Here is a 9,709-nt window from a genome sequence, read left to right as displayed (position 1 = left end):
CACTGTTGTTTTCTTTAGAATCTCAGAAGCCCTAACGTCTGTCTTCATTTTGCCCCAACCTCTTTCCTTGTCCACAAAGGCTAGAAAGTGCTGGGTGAGGTGGCTAATTGTCTGTGGTTCACATTAAACACTAATCTCCTTAGAAAATGGTTTCCAGCCATCTACTCTTTCCTCCAAAACACACTTCATGGCTTAAAAAAAACCCTATATGTATAAGGGGAAATTTTTCCAAAATTTAAAGTTCTAAATATGTTTTGCTCAACAATATCCTCAGTTTGTCTGTGTCTTCATGCTTTGCTGGAGGCAGCAAGGGCAAATAAGTTGATAGTTTGATCATCTGTGTAGAAATCTCATGTGAGCTTTTTGTACTTGCATTATTCAAAATACCTCCATATGGGGCCAAGAAAATGGCTCACTAGGTAAAGGCATGTGCTACAGACACCCGAGGACCCAGGTGTGATCCCTGGAATCCTCATAGAAGGAGAGAACCAACTCCACAAAATGACCTCTGACCTCCACTCGTTCTGTGGCAATGTGCACCCTCACTAATAGTGATAATAAACACTCCGTTCTACAGAACACTAGGATTTAATTAAGCCAAGTTCCTTGCCACTGTATAGCAAGGATACTAGTTTTTAATTCTCAAATTTAATTAATTTAATTAGCTGTGCCTGATTCCTGAGACCTCATCAGGATCACCTCACACCTGCACCTCAAACGGGCCTAGCCACCACATGTTTCATAGTTCCAAGACGCTAACACATTTTTTTGGTTTGATAGGACAACACCCCACTCTTGGTTCTAAAGTCTGTATTAGCTAAGGTTACCATAGTACTTCCTTGTTCCTTCTCTTCCCTTTCCCCCTTCTTCCCCCAAAGCTTCCTACCCTTATTCTTTTGAAACAACTCTCACGTAGCCCAGGAAGGCCTTGAACTCACTACTTGGCCAAGACTGGCCTTGAACCTGATCCTTTTACCTATACTCCCCAAGGCTGGGTTAAAGTACGTGCTGCTATGCTCAGCCTTCCCTGTCTTATAAGGACGCTTCATATTGGATTAGGGTGACACCTTATACATTTTGGGACCTCTTTAAATGTCCTTTCTGCAAACACAGCTGCATCACCAGAACTTTAATACACAGATTGGGCTTGCAGCAGGACCCAGTTCAACATAATAGTTACCCCTCTACTTCTATAAAAGCTAACTAGCCATCAACTCCTGCCATAAGAGGTGTTCTTTTTAAAATTTTTTTTTATTCATTTTACATGCCAACCACAGTTCCCCTTTTCATCCTTCCTCCCGCCCCCCCCCCCCAATCCCACCTCCTATCCACTTCTCTGAAATGCTAAGGCCTCCCATGGGTAGTCAACAAAGCAGGTCATATCACATTAAGGCAGGACCAAGCTCCTCCCCCTGCGTCAAGGCTGAACAAGGCATCCCACCATAGGGAATGGCCTCCAAAGAGCCAGCTCATGCACCAGGGATAGATCCTGGCCCCACTGCTAGGGGTCCCTCAAACAGACCAAGCTACACAACTCTCATCCGCATGTCGAGGACCTGGTCTGGTCCCGTGCAGGCTCCCCAGCTGTCAGGCTAGAGATCATGAGTTCCCTTGAGCTTGGGTCAGCTGTCTCTGGGTTTCCCCTCATGATCTTGACCCCCAATTGCTCATATAATCCCTCCTCCTCTGACTGGATTCCTAATGCTTGGATGTGGTTTCTGCATCTGCTTCATCAGTTACCAGATGAAGGTGCTATGATAACAGGGTATTCACGGACCTGATTACAGGGGAAGGCTAGTTCAGGCACGCTCTTCACTATTCCTAGAAGTCCTTGTGAATTCCTGGGAATTTCCCTAGCACCAGGTTTTTCCTTAACCCTGTAATGGCTCCCTCTATCAAGATACCTCTTTCATTGCTCTCCCACTTGGTCCTTCCCCCAACTCCTATGCGGTTCCCTCATGTTTTCATCCCCCAACCCTTCCTCTTACTCCCACCCCACCGCCCCCAGTTCACCCATGAGATCTCATCTATTTCCCCTTCCCAAGGTGATCCATGCGTCCCATGAGAGGTGTTTTTGACCGCTCGTTTTTCTTCACAGTGGTGAAGACGACAGAAACCACGAGCAAATGCTCAGCTTTCCTAATGGGGAGGGAGGAGAGTTGCATTTCCTCGCCGCCCATGAGGTAGCTGACTGCTTTTTACACCGCAGTCCTCTGTGCTTTATAACCTTTTCTTTAAATAAACTGGTTCTCTCCAACGCCGCGCAGCTGGTGTGGGCCGTGTTGTGATCTACCGCGGAGGATTCTGGGGCATTGACTCTCTTGGGAGCAACGGAGATTTTCGCTGCACAATTATTCTGGATTCTGTCTGTCAGTGTCCCAAACCTCACTATTGAGAAGGTTCTCCAGTGTTCGCCATTAGAGGGCTTCTCACCACACGCGCAGCTCCCCATACACAGACTGAAGGGTATGTGTTTATTCTGTCTCTGCATCTCAAAGGCACGTCTTGTAGGGCTGTGCCCACGTGTCCGTGATCTAGCACAGGGTGTCAGTCACACCCGTCAGTCACAAACTTCCTTAGTCCTCCAGCCTGGAGTTCCAGAGCTGAGGCTGCCCACCTTCTTCAGCCCATTTTCTCTAAACTTCAGAGCCTGAATACCTGTAATCCTGACTACTCTAGGATTGGCCCCAGCCGGGCCCCTTTGATCTTATTTATTTACCATAGGGTCAGTCTCCCCGGGCCTCGGATCCTTTACTGGCTCCGGTGAGGTTACCCCAGAAACAAAAAGGATTTCAGTTTGGGGGAATCACCATCCTGGGAGGATGGGCGAAGGACTGGTCAGTGGGTATTATTGGTCCCACCATGCACCTGGAGATGTCCACACTTCAGTGATATCCTGGTCAGCCTGAGCAGGGATGGCTAGGAATACCTGGGGACCAGGTCACCCTGACACAGTTACCCCAAAGCCCCTTTGCCTCAGTTTCTCCAGTGACCTGATCTGAAAGTGATGTGTGTGTACATGTGTGTGTGTGATATGGAGTCATCTCACGTCAAAAGTTACAAAAATTTCATTTGAGAAATGGACACTAGCATATGTGGCAACCATTTACCTCAGTAGTTTTCTTTAAAATATTCATAAATTCATATAATGTATTTTGATCAAACCTACCCCCATTCCTTTCCCTGTAGCTCCTCCTCTATTCAGCAAGCTTTTCTTTCCCAACTTTATGTGCTTTCTGTCTTTCTAAAAGAAAGTTTAATAACCACCATTCTAGTTAGTTTTGTATTGCTATGATAAAACATCAGGACCAAAGGGAACTACAGGAAGAGTTTATTTTGAGTTATGGCTCCAGAGGGTTATGAGCATTGACACCACTCTTGTTTACTATAGCGTGTGAAATTAGAGTTGGAGCAAGAGAGAGAAATACAGTGGGTGCAAAGAGGAAAGGGAAAAGTCAAATTATTCTTGTTTGTAGATGCTATGATTCTATTCTTCTACCAGAAGTGTCTGAGATCTGATAAACACTTTCAACAAAGCAGCAGGATACAAAGTCAATACAGAAGAAATCAGTAGCTTCTTATACACAGACAACAAACTCATTGGAAGAGAAGTCAGGAAAACAATCGTATTTGCAATAACTTCATCAAAGGAAATGCCAAAGAGTAAAACAGAATAATAACAATTTTTTACAATGGAAACTATAAAGCACCGAATAAAGAAATTGGGAAACTATAAGAAAGCAAAAACAAAAAACAAAATCAAAAACAGAAAAAGAGAACCCTCCCATATTCTTAGTTTAGCAGAAAGATATTATTGAAATGGTCATATTGCCAAAATAATAGCAGATTCGAAGCAGTTCTCACCAAAATCCAAAGGACATTCTTCACAGAAATAGAAAAATCCTAAAATTTATATAGAAACACAAGAGACTGAATATCCAAAGCAAGGCTGAGCACAAAGATCAATGCTGTCAGTATCCTAACACCTGACTTGGGACTGTACTACAAAGTCATCTGAACAGAAACGGCACGCACTGACTGGGTCCAAAGGCATGAAGACCAATGGGGGAGAATGGGAGATTCAGGTATAAGCCTCAGCATCTTCAGCTGTCTGGTTACTGACAGAAGGGCACAAAGGATACACTGGGAAACAAGACAACCTTTTAAACAAGCTATGCTGGAGAAACTGGAACCCTCTTGAGGTTTCTCCTGTGGAAACGTCAACTCAGAGTGATCAAAGACTTTGATGTAAGATTCGAAATGGAAATTTACTGGGGAAAATACTTAACAAACAAAACAAAACAAACTCCTCTACAGCTATTAGTGATTACTGTCATCCTGGACTCGTGTTCAGTATTCCTCCCCAAATTACAAAGACAAACAAGTGGAAAGAACTGAAGCCAAAATTATATAGCGAGCAACTAACTGCTCCATCACCAAAGTGTGTAAAATGACAAGGGTGCTATTTTAGAACATGGTTCTTTAAAAGTGTCCCCTAAAGCGCTAAGCCGATTAACAGGACTCTTAACGAATGAGTCTGGGGTTTTAAAGGAAAACGCAAATAAATTGGACAATGGTACCAATATGCAATGCTTTTCTCTCCCGGCGTCTGACTTATAAAGGACAAATCACACTATTTGGAAATACACCCTGATTTTAATTTCAAATGTGGCATAATTTAATAAAAGCTGGCTTAACTAATTAAAAATACTTCTAATTTGTCAAGTTCTCTGACAATCCATGTTTGGATAAATGGACAAGGGTATCATAGCCCGCTTTCTCAGAGCCCTTGCTGGACTTATGTAGACAAAAATTTCATATGGCCGACTCGGACTTTCAGCTCCTGCTTTTGGGGATACATTCTCAGGCCTTTAATAGGGGAACTTCAGAATGTAACTGCTGCTGCATCGTAACGGCAGTGAAAGAACACAGAGTCCTCAGTAGAACACATTTTTTCTACTAGTCCTTCAGGGACCATGTGATGGCTAAAGAAACTCCATTTTATGCTAGACATGCATGTTGATACCCTCTGGGCATTTGTCTCAGGCTCCAGTCCCTGGAAGAAAAGTTCCCAATAACCCTTAGTCGGTGGCACCTCTCCACCAAATGCACAGCCCTGACTGTCTACTTGTTATGATACGAATAACTGCCTTTTGATTTCTGTAACCTGTTTACACAGGCATTCAATGACTATTTTGAGGTTGCCTTGACTACCTAATCTTGGCAGAGCAGAGCAGCTCTTGACTTGCTTGTGCAAATACACAAGGTCTTCTTGTGGTTTTGCCTTAAAAAATTCTTCCCTCACCCCACTATGCTTGGAAATCTCTAATTGGCTTAGAGATTGTTGTCTACCAGCGTCTTTAATAAACTTAACTAATTATAATCAGGATCGAGTCTACGGTCTTTTCCTAGGAGTCACAAACTCCATAACGAAGACTTTCAGATTATTTGATTCTAATAATTTCATCGTGTGGTACAATTGATTATTCTTATCTCTACAACTGAATTATGTGGAATCTCTCGTTCAATTGATCATGATTTTGGAATTTCAACTGTGGATGAAAATGTTTTAATTTTTTATTACCCCCTTCACAATATGCAAGGTGTGTAGACAAAATATTTTTTTCAGCTAGTAAAATTTAAAGAAAAATACTGCAATAATTCATGACCTAAAATGGGCAAAAACAAAAACTAGCTCCCCTTGGGAAGAAAAATTTCAGACCTATGGAAAGGACAATACTACTCATATAGAAAAAAGATGTATTTACTTAGAAGCATTCAGAATGTCACCAAACAGCTGCACTTTTTCCAATTACAGAGTGGTATTCAGTTAACAGAACAATACTCATTTTCCTATAAGCTACAACAAAACAATTCAAGATGAAAACCAAAAAAACCCAAAAATATTTCTGAGGTATTTTGACAGAAAATTGCCCTCATAGGGAGTGGTACTTTTAGGAGGTGTGGCCTTGTTGGAGGAAGTGTGTCACTGTGAAGGTGAGCTTTGATGTCTTATATATGCTCAAGCCACACCCAGTGAGACAGAACACTTCCTGTTGCTTGTGTATCATGATGTAAAACTCTCAGCCCCTTCTCTAGCCCCATGTCTCACCATGATGATAGTGGACTAAACTTCTAAATTGAAAGCCACTCCATTGAATGTTTTCCTTCATAAGAGCTGCCGTGGTCATAGTGTCTCTTTATGACAATAGAAACCCTAACTAAGATGACTGTTCCCATATAAACTATTTGCATTGTGCACCAATAAGAACCTGCTTTAAATTTCCATGCTAGTTTCTAACCCTAGACTGTGTCAGGCAGAGTTAATGGTTATTAACAAATACCACCAGGACAGGGATATCTACAGACACATTTAGTAGTATATTAACTATACTACCAACAAGTATAGTTGATATAGTTAATAGCAGTATATTAACTATACGTATGATAGCTAAATTAGGAATTAGCTTAAGTGTTCATCAACAAATGCATGGATAAAAAATATGGTATACTACTAAATACATGCTGGAGTTTTATTTGGTCATAAGGAAGAATAAAATAATGTTTGCAAGAAAACTGAGGGGCTGGAGATCATCATAGTAAGCGAAACAATCTAGTTGTACTATAAGGTTTTGCATGTGTTCTTTCATACATGGAAAGGAAAATTAAAAGCAGACATATGAAGTCAACATATATAAGGAGCAGGGCTTGATGAGTGATACAGGGAGTGAATATGATCAAAATACATTATTTACACAGGTCAAAGTGTAGTCCATTGTATTGTACCATTAGTGATTGATGTGGGATTTCCCTCTGTATGCTGTGGTTACCATTGATTAATAAAGAAACTGCTTTGGACTTATAGCAAAGCAGAACTTATCTAGGTGGGGAAAACTAAATTGAATGCTGGGAGGAAGAAGGCAGAGTCAGGAAGAAGCCATGTAGCCCTGCCAGAGACAGATACTGGGAATTTTACCCAGTAAGCCACAGCCATGTGGCAATACATAGATTAATAGAAATGGGTTAAATTAAGATGTAAGAGTTAGCCAGTAAGAAGCTAGAGCTAATGGGCCAAGCAGGGTTTTAAATAATATAGTTTCTGTGTGGTTATTTCAGTTCTGGGTTGTCAGGACGAACAAGCAGCCTATTACAATAAGTGTTTGCAAGTAAAAGCATAAAATAAAAAGTGCTAGAAGAAAATACGTTTGAAATAATTTTCAACCTAGTAATGCAAAAGGCTGGTTACAGCTTAAAATTCAGAGCTAATAAATAATTAACAAATGTTATGTATAAATACAAAAAACTTTCTATGATGAAAGAATACCATCAACATTATTAAAAGAAAAATGACTACAAAAAGCATATGAGCATATAAATAAAAATATTTCACTGTTCAATGATTAATCACCACTATAAAATATTTAAAATGAAAAACTTCACAGTATTCTGGTTGTAGATGGTGGGGAAACAAACATTTTTCTTTCTTGTTGGTGGAGATGATAACGGCATAAGCCAAAGAGAGAAGCTGGGGCTATTTGATAAGGTTTCATCTGCATAAACTTGCAATATGCTGTTGGTGCAGCAAGCATGGCTCCAAGCGTTCTTCTTAGGGTCACTTGCAGTGTATGGATACCCATATCATATAGGCTTATCACAGCATTATTCTGTGCAAATATTTGGAGCTGCTTAAACCCTGAATCATGGGACATCGAATAAACGACTATACATACACAATGAAGTAAAATGTAGTTATGAAAAAAATGAGAAAGATAAGATACCAATGGACTGGCATGGGAGCTGGTTAGGGAATGTTGGGGGCATAGGACAGAGTATAAAAACAAAAGTTTGTTATCTTTTGTGGAAGGAAGAAGGGGAAATAGTTAACACATGTGACTATACCCTCAGCCCTGCTGTGTGTGTGTGTGTGTGTGTGTGTGTGTGTGTGCGCGCACGGAATTACAAACAAATCCTGTTTGAAAACTGCTTCATATGTATCGTAGAGCTGTAAAACCAGTCTATCTGTCTGTCTGGGGAGTCGGGCTTCTCACTTCAGAGAGAAAGTGCCACAAATGTAAAGTGGAGAAATAAGGATGGACTAAATTAACATGTGAGTTCATCTATGTTTATGTGCATAAACATACTAGGTAACAGTTATATATCTGTATATATGGGTCTTAGTTAGGGTTTCTATTGCTGTGAAGAGTCACCATGACCACAGCAACTCTTATAAAGGAAATGTTTAATTGGGGCTAGCTTATAGCTCAGTGGTTTAATTCATTATGGTTATGGTGTTGAAAGCATGGCAGCATGCAGGCACACAAGGTTCTGGAGAAGTAGCTGAAAGTTATACATCCAGATCAGCAGGCAGCAGGAAGAGAGAATGACTCTGGGCCTGGCTTGAGCTTCTGAAACCCCAAAGCCCACCCCCAGTGACATACTTCCTCTAACACAGCTGCACCTCCAGCAAGGCCACACCTTATAATAGTGCCACTCCCTATGGGCCTATAGGGGTCATTTTCATTCAAACTAACACATTCTACTATATTAGAAAGCAAAATGCCTTTTGCCCAACTTCAGAAGTCCCCATAGTCTCTCAAAGTACCAATGCTGTTTATAAGTCCAAAGTTCAGAGTCATTTCTGAGACTCATGTAATCTCTTAACTGTAATCCCCTTCAAAGTAAAAATGAAAAAGCAGATCATATGCTTCCAACATACAATGACACATGATGCACATTACCGGTCCAAAAGGGAGCAGAGTGAGAAAATATCAACTCACAACTTATTCTTGACTGTGAACCAGGCCCTAACTTGAAACTTTTAAGAAAGGTTTAAAATTTTTATTTTCTGAGAATTTCTTACAAAACTTTTGAGAATTTTGCCTATATCCATCCCTTCTGCTTCCCCCTCAGACTCCTCTCATACTCCTACTGTTATATTTTCCTTCCACTTGATGCGTTCACTCTTTCTTTCTCCCTCCCCCCTTTGTTTCCCCTACAACAACTGAGCCCAATTGGCACTTCTAGTATGCAGGTGGGCAGGGGGCCATCCCTTATTCTTCGTATGAGTGAGCTGTGTGGTACTGTTTTTCGGTGCCATACCTATTTCAATTAATACAATGATTTCACTGTAAATCCACAATAATAAATATTTGAGGGGCAATAACTTGACAACTGTTATACCCAGAAAACATCAAGGAGACCAAGTCCTGAATGTAAAGGCAAAGAGCCTTTTTTCATACACAAGTTAGTAAACTCGGACTCTCCATGTGCCCAACATATTGGTATGATCAGAGAGCACTGAGCACAGTGGGGGTGGAGTTTTTATAATCTCAGAGGGATTTTTAAGGTTCAGGACCCCTGATTGGCTGACATTTGTCTAGGGGTGTCCTGGTGAAAAGTGATCTGTGTGTGCTGGCAGGTGATCCTATATACAATGGTTGGAGTGTTAGGAATTTCCTTTGGATGGTCTGTTTCTTGGGGGAGCATGGGTGGTCTCTGTGGTCTTTAATTTGGAGTCAAGTAAGTTTATGATTGGGGTGGTTAAGAAAGAGCAACTGAATTTGTATTGTGAGGAAGAATGGTTGTGGGTTTTTTTCCCTCACTATTGCTGTTTAGAAAGTAACCAATGAATCCGGCCATGATGGTGCATGCTTGTAATCTCAGCACTTGCTGGCCCAAGTACTTGTTTTTCTTGATAACCATTCCCACA

This window comes from Microtus oregoni, unplaced genomic scaffold (genome assembly GCF_018167655.1).
Source record: "Microtus oregoni isolate MIOR12 unplaced genomic scaffold, Mior012 000103F_ref0000194, whole genome shotgun sequence".
Classification (NCBI taxonomy): Eukaryota; Metazoa; Chordata; class Mammalia; order Rodentia; family Cricetidae; genus Microtus; species Microtus oregoni.
This window is presented reverse-complemented; position numbering follows the sequence as displayed.